At 40.1% G+C, this 8,082-nt stretch overlaps 1 protein-coding gene across 4 annotated transcripts in view; it reads left to right on the top strand.

Moving 5' to 3' along the window:
- CAMTA1 (calmodulin binding transcription activator 1) overlaps positions 1-8,082 on the top strand; it is an 894,751-nt gene that overhangs the window by 107,150 nt on the left and 779,519 nt on the right. The window lies entirely within an intron of this gene.

The raw sequence follows: 8,082 nt of genomic DNA, 5'->3' as shown, positions 1-8,082 counted from the left end.
GAGAGAGAGAGAGAGAGAGAGAGAGAGAGAGAGAGAGAGAGAGAGAGGAGAGAGAGGGAGAGAGAGGAGAAAATACCCATACATACACATATATCCTAAACTTGAAGAGTAAAATATGAAAACATCAGATTTTCACTTAAAATGATCAAGCCTCTTAATCTCATCCAGTGTGGTCTCTCAAAGCAGAACAGCCTGAAAATGGCTAGTGCAAAGGGAGGAGAGCTGGTTTCTAATCCCTTCTCTACCCCAGAAGCATCTGGAGAATCGTGAGCAAATGACTTCTCTTCTTTGACCCTCAGTTTCTTCATTATCCGTAAGCTGACAACATCCCTTCAGGTGATTCCTAAGGCCCTTCTGGCTCTCAGCAGAGAAGAGGAAAAGTTCTAAGTTCTCATAAATCATTGCAAGCACCAGAAAGCATTTCTTGGGCTGATGGAAGATTTTCATACGTTATCTTATTAGAGGCCGTTTGGGCTAGTAGCTGGAGAGCTGTCCTCAAAGTCAGGGAGATCTGGGTTCAAGTCCTGCCTATAATACCTCCGACTGTGTGACCCTGGGAAAGTCCTTTAACCTCTTAATATCCACGTAATGAAGGCTGCTGGAAAGAGTACCAGCCAGTATTAGCAGAGGGGCTTTCCTCACCAGAAGCTTCTAATACTAATGAAATCGTAGGTTGAGTTAAAAAGAGCACATGTACCCTATGATTATCGTTGATTTGTTTTTATCTAAATCTTGTTTGTACATAGTTATTTTCATGTTGTCTCTCCCATTAGATTGTGAGCTCCTTGAGAGCAGCGGTTACTTTTTGCCTTTTTTTGGTTGTATCTTTAGTGCTTAGCACCGTGCCTGATACAGAATAGGGGCTTAATAAATGCTTCTTGACCTGATTTGACTTGAATTGACATACACAACAATAATGGCTAAGTGCTCATGTGTAATGTTGATAGACCAGGTATGATTATTCCCACTTTACAGATGAGGAAACTGAGGCAGAAAAGCACAAGAAAGTGACTTGCCCAAGGTGAGCTAGCAGAACTTGACCTAGAATCCAGGTCTTTTGATTCAGCCTCTTGCTCATTCCACTATACCATTCCATCTCTTGAAACTTAACGAAAAAACCAACAACCAAAAAAAAAAAAACCCCAAAACCCAACCCACCAAAAAACAAAAAGCCAAACCTTTTTTTCTAAAGCATTCTCTCTTTCCCCCACCAATCCCCAAACTATCTGCTCTGCATTAGGCTGTTTTAAAAATAGTAGCCCTGTCTTCACAAAACACATGGCAAAGTTTTCATAGTTACTGGTTCTGATACTTCCTATCTTGGCAGGCTGTCTCTGAGTGCAGTTGGAAATGATCTATACCGGGGATAAATTTGGACAGGTATTGAATATAATAAACTATATCTAAATATTTATATGTGGAATTATTTTTTACTGTGCTGTTCCTTAAATCATTGAATAATGCCCTATCATTTTTCCAAAAGATTTATGAGCGGTGCCTTTCACCCTGTATATCACTTCTGCCTTTGAAGGATATCTCAACTTAAAAATGATTTCTACATATGATCTTTTATATACATTTATTACTGTAGTGAGTATCATTTCCTGCTGTGATGCGGCAACACTTGGAGCATTTCTTCAGAAAACAGTGCTCTAAAAAGTGGGGTGGTGGAGGGGAGCTGAAAGGAGACACGTCAGGAAGAAACACTTGCTGTATTTCATTTGCCCAGAGTGTATTAAAAAGAGTTAGAGATGCAAAGCAATGCAGAATTTGACTTTCCAGATTCTACTCACTCATACTCAGCAGCTCAGGATTGCCAGGACTCAGCTCCAGCTGAAGGAAGGTTTGGCTCTTGCCTCGTGTAGGGCATTAGAGCTCCATGGTTTGTTTTTTTCCAATTATACCCTGGAGACATCCCTTCTTTTTTCCCTAAATTCTGAGGGATACTCCCTAGTCCCAGCAATTATTCCCTGGATGGTCATCTACTAAAGAGTGATTCTAAACATCACAGAGATGTCCACCAAGATAGTGGCTATGAGAGAGGGTGAGGGGAATCTAATTCATCATTGCCCTTCATCAGAGATAGAGATTGAAAAACCCTCTGAGGCAAAGCTATCATAAATAACACTGGAAAAAGTTAAAAATCACTAAAGGAAACTGATAAACAAAAGAAGAGCTCTGGTACAATTTTTTTTTTTAATTACTAAGCAATCAGGGTTAAGTAACTTGCTCAAGGTTACACGGCCAGTTGTTTCTGGGTGTGGTGCTGAGTGTCTGAGCCCGGGATTCGATCTTCAGGTCGTCCCAACACTGGAGCTGGTGCTCTTACTCGCCGAGCCACCTGACCACCCCTAAGCAACTGGGGTTAAATAACTTGCTCAAGGTTACACGGCCAGGTGTTTCTGGGTGGGTGCTAAGTGTCTGAGCCCGGGATTCGATCTCCAGGTCTTCTCAACACTGGAGCCGGTGCTCTTACTCGCTGTGCTACCTGGTCGCCCCTCTGGCACAATTTTTAAAAATGCCACTCAAGTATCATAAATTTAATAAAAATAGAAGGGTCCTTAGAAGCCATTGATCCTAATCCCTTCACTTTACAGATGGGGAAATCGAGGCACAGAGCATTAAGGGAATCAACCAGGTCTTTCTGGCTCTAACTCCAGTGCCCAGATTCTTATACAATGGTGCCTCTGCCATGAAAGCCATTGGTGGCCATCATGAAGGAGACCACATTAGGTGTGTTGTGCCTTTTATAGCACTCACCAGCATGATAAGGTTGGGTTTTTGTTTGTTTGTTCTTTGTTTTTCCTGAATGGGAGCTTTTGTGTCTGTTTGGTAGGTTCACGTAGTACAAAGTAAAAAAAAGGAATATATACTATATATATGTACATGCTATATTTATATTCTATATAATATATGTATACACACACATATATGTACACAATATTCTGCTTACCACAAAGAATTAGCAAGACTCTTAACAGTGTTGTCATTAGACCAACTTAAGGTGTTCTGAAATGGAGATGAATGGAATGAAGGTCCAATCTTGCCATTAAATGAAAAATGTCTATGGATCACTTCTTCTACACATGTTTGCACACTAACACTAACTAACCTGTGCACCAAAAATGGCCTCCCCCTCTTCCCGCCCCCTCCCCCTTTTAAATGAGATGACTGTATTGTCAAGAAAACCAAGCAATTATCCCTAAAATGAAAGACCATAGTTAAATTTGAATTTGATTAAGATAAAAGGTTTTGTTGTTGTGGTGGTTGGGTTTTTTTTGGTGGGGGAAAAAGTCCATTAGAGCCTTAGGTATTGAAAATAATGACCTGTTTCTATGGAGACCTTAATCAATAAATGGCATTGCCTGTTAGCACAAAAGGTGGTCAGGCACCCTCTGTCTTTGTTGAAGATAAGAAGCTCCAGCTGGAGCCCTTCCTCGACATACTAACAGATAGCTGAATGATTTATATGAAAACAGTTTAAAGCATTCACTAGCTGTAAGAACTAATTTTCAATAAATCAAACCAGAACCTCATTGGAACCAGGAATAAATGAGGGCAAAAGAAATTGCTGCGCGTTGTTGAGCAATAAAGAGATGGGTTCTAGATATCTTAAAATTATTTTTAAATGGACAAAGTTGATTTAACTGTCTTTTCCCCCCATGTCTAGGGCTAAGATTTAGGTCTATGGTATGTCATTAGAGCCAGAAATTATTCTCCAGAAGACATTCAGCATTTCATGCACATTCCACTTAATGGTGATTTTAATATTCCACCTTCAGTCCTAAGTCGTAATGAAAAAGCTTCAATTGCTTGGTTCCCTGGGAAGTGTATTAAAAAAAAGTGTTTCTAGAAGAATTCCAGAGCTGGCACATAAAGCAGAATTTCAGTATAAATATTTTGAAGTCCTTTTTTCCCAGTTAAAGATGATAAATGCCTACTTTTTTCATTATGACTGAATAAACATCTATTGAGGGTCTGGTATGTACAAGTTACTGGGGTTACAAATACAGAAAATGACACAGCATCTGTATTGGTTAGTGGCACCTTAGGGTTAGTCATTCAAACTCAACAAGATGTCATTGCATACCTACTATATGCAAGCCCTTTGCAAGGTGCAGGGGATGTTAAGGCAAAAAACCATATCCACAATGACTGATAGTCTCTGGGTGTTTGCCATTTAATTAGATCTGATTCAATAAGTATTAAAGGCAGCTGGGTATGTTGTAGTGGATAGAGGATTGGGGGCTTACAATCAGGAGGACCTGAGTTCAAATCCTTTCACAGATATGATCTAGCTGTGTGACCCTGGAGAGGCCACTTAATCTCTCTTACCTCATTTCCCACACATGTTAAATGAGGATAGGAATAACCCCCATGATCCTGGGTTGTCGTGAGGATCAAATTAGATCAACACATGTCAAGAACTTTGTAAACCTTAAATAGCTCTATATGTATGAGCTGCTGCTGCTATTATTATATTTATTATTACCACCTACTATGTGCAAGGCATCATGCTAGGAAGAGACAGTCTCTGCCATCAAGGAGTTGATGTAGACATTGTAGACTTGACATTCTACAATGGGGAAGTGATTATTTACTTGAATAAGTAAAGGCAAAGTATTGGCTAAGTAATCTGAAGTGATTTAAGAACAGCTAAGGAAGGAAAGGAAGGAGAAGGGAATACGTATTTATATAGTTCCTACTATGTGCAATGCACTATGCTGAGCTTTTTACAAATGTCATTTCATTTGATCTTCATAATAACTCTGGGAAGTTGGTGTTAATATCCTTATTTTACACTGGAGGAAATTGAGGCAAACAGAGGTAAAGTGACTTTCCCAGGCTCACACAACAATCCAATCAAAAAAGTAGTTAAGGCAAAGAGGACAGAGAACAAAACTTTTGAGTTGAGAGGACCTGAATTCAAATCCTGCCTCACAGAACAATAGCTAGCATTTGTATAACACTTTAAAAATATTATTTCACTTAATCCTCGCAACAACCCTGGGAGGGAGGTGCTATTTTTATTTTCATTAAATTATTATTCTTCTCTCCCACTTTCCATTTTATAGATGAGGAAATAGGTCAAGTGACTTGTCCAGGGTCACATGGCTAATAAGTGACTAAGGCAGGATTTGCTCTCAAATCTTCCTGACTCAAGGTTCAGTGACCCTATTCACTGGCCACCTTAGATGCAGTAAAGAGGGCTATACTCCTAAATATTTAACAGCTGGTTCTTTGAAAGACACACTTTGCAGTTTGTTCTTCATTATTAATATTTATTTCCTCTATTACTTTCTTAAGTCTAGATATTCAGCAACAATAAATAAATAAACCAAAGCCTGACTTGTATAATTTTTTCCAATTTCCGAGTTGTAAATGGTCACACAGAAACTAATAATTGTCCCTCCAAAGAGCACCTTGACAGGGCTTTGTTCTGGGCCAACTAAGTAGCAAAACAGTCCCTGCCCTCTGGGAGCTTATCTTATATTCTACCTTTAGAATCCAACTTGCAAATAGATAAATTGGGGGAGAAAGAATTCCAGTTTTCCCTTAACAGGCAGCCTCTCTATGAAATGGTCTTTGAACTTTGAAATGAGATTAAAATTCAAATCTCGCCTCAGACACTTAACACAAAAACTAGCTGTGTGACCTTGGGCAAGTCACTTAACCCCAATTGCCTTCCAAAAAGCAAAAAAAAAATGAAGTTAAAATGAAGACCTCTAGTGAATGGGAGACCCACTAAAACTTTTGCCAGCTCATTCTACTTTGAGACAAGTATGATTTTTAGAAATTTTAGAAAATCACCATTTTCCTTATGATATAAGGTAATCTATGATTGGAGTTGAAAGGAGACCTGAAGTTAAAGTAGATGGATATAGATTTTAGTCCTTTCTCTGCAGTTTACTAGCTATGTGACCTTCAGCAAGTGACTTCCTGTCTCTGCACCTCAGTTTCCTTGTCTGTAATACAAGGGGGTGGGTTGGACTAAATGATCTCTTCTTTTGGCTCTAACAAACATTCTTTGAGCACGTGGGACTTCAAAGATCTGAAAAATGTGCAGAGGAAGGGGGGAGGGACATTCCAGGTTAAAGGATCCATGTGAGCCAAGCCACAGAAGTAGGAAGAGCTTGTTGGATTCACAGAAAAGCGAAGTGTATCCATGTTGTAAAGTATGGTTTGGGGGGCTATGCTTTGCATTTCTAATGAGTGAGATCATTAAAGTTATCATTTCTTTTAAAAAAAATATTGATATTGTCTTTATCTCACCTTCATTTCTGAGTATATTCTTCTCCTCTCCAGGGAAACATTCCTTGTAAGAAGGATATAAAAAGAAAGAGAAAAAATAATTCAGCAAGATTAGCCAACACACCAATGAACCAACGGTATATATGATATTCCCTTCCCCATAGTCTCCCACCTCGGCAAAGAAGAGAGGTGTGTGAATTTTCTTGCCTCTTCTATGGGGTTGCATTTCTTGGTCATAATCATTGCACAGCGTTCAGTTTGGATTTTGTTGTTCTTTCCACCTAAAGAGTAAAGGAGTAAACATTTATTAAGCACCTACTGTGCTCCAGTTGCTGTACTAAGCACTTTTTAAAACTATTATCTCATTTGAACCTCACAACAACCCTTTGAGAAAGGTGCTATTATTGTTCTCATTTTTACAGCCAAAGAAACTCAGGCAAACAAAGGTTAACCTTTTCTCTGGGTTATACAGCAGAGGAAGTGGTTGAGGTTGGATTGGATCTCAGGTCTTCCTGACTCTCATTCCAGAGCTCTATTCACTGCAGCACCAACTGCCTCATTGTGTATATTATTTTCCTGGTTCTGATTTCCTCACTCTGCATCAGTTCATAGAAATGTTCCTATGTGTCTATGTGTTCTTCATATTTATTGTCTCCTACAATACAGACAGACCTCCACTCTACCTCTGGGACATTTCCAAGCCTCCTTTCAAGGCATCACCCACTCCTCCTTTTTCTGGTTCTCTTCCCCCATTGGAATGTAAACCCCTTGAAGGCAGGCACTGTCTTGTTTGTATTTGGCTTCCTAGTGTCTAGAACATAATAAACACTTAAATCATTCTTTCCTGTACCTACCATCTTTCCTATCCCCCAGCTTATGCTTTCCACTTCTCGGCTGTCACTGAGGCACACTTCCTGAGAGGCAGAGGGTCTCACCTTTTCATGACCCAACACAGAGATGAAAAATTACTTTAAGAAATGTAAGGACTTCAAAGGAAAAGGGGAAGAGGGAGGAAAAAGCTTTGGTAACTAGGCAGTTTCCAATGTAGTCCATAATGAACCACTGTGAGCTCCTCATTTCTTCAATTTCCCCAACCCCAGCCCCAGACCACTGGAGTGGCTCACAGCCTAGGACATATTGAGGAGAATGGATAACTGAATGTGGGAGTCATCAAGGGACCATTTTAATAGGAGAAAGAATTAGGATCATAGGGGGAAATAGAAACAAATGGGAAATGATAGATACATTTTCCAGAGTGAGGGAGCAATTGCTATTCCATTTTTTTCTCTTTTTTTCTGTCATCTCTCTCAACTTGCTATGGACTCAAAGATGGAGTGAGTGTCTTCTGTATACACTCAATAATCTTCTGCCAAGCCTGCCAATTCAGCAAACAGGCAGACTCCCCCAAGAAATGGGAAAGACAGAGTTGTGCTTTGGGGCACCAAACCTCACTCATCTCAAGCACAAAAGTGGTTTGCATGTCCCAAGCCCACAGCCCTATAGGTCTTTGATAGGAAATTGAAAGGGTTTTGTGATAGGCACTAGGATTCCTGCAGGGTGGGAAGTTGCTGGAAGGGAATTGAAACTTGATTGACCTGGTCACATCACTGATAAATGGACATTAGGGTATTGATGTTTGCCTAGTAGGCAGAAACTGGCAAGGAGAGAGATCCTGGGCTTGCCTGTGGGCATGTTGGTAGGAAGAGCTGCTGACTGGGAGATGATGCTTCAGGGGTGGTTGAGATTCTGCCAGGCACTGTGCTAAACATTGGGGATGCAAAGCAAAGGGGAAAATGGTCCCTGCACTCAAGGACTTCACAGTCTAATGGA

The sequence above is a fragment of the Petaurus breviceps genome, unplaced genomic scaffold, assembly GCF_028583685.1.
Source record: "Petaurus breviceps papuanus isolate PSGF00001 unplaced genomic scaffold, PetGlider_PUasm1.0 91041, whole genome shotgun sequence".
NCBI lineage: Eukaryota > Metazoa > Chordata > Mammalia > Diprotodontia > Petauridae > Petaurus > Petaurus breviceps.
Note: the sequence above shows the minus strand (reverse complement) of the source record. Positions and strands in the feature narration are given on the sequence as shown.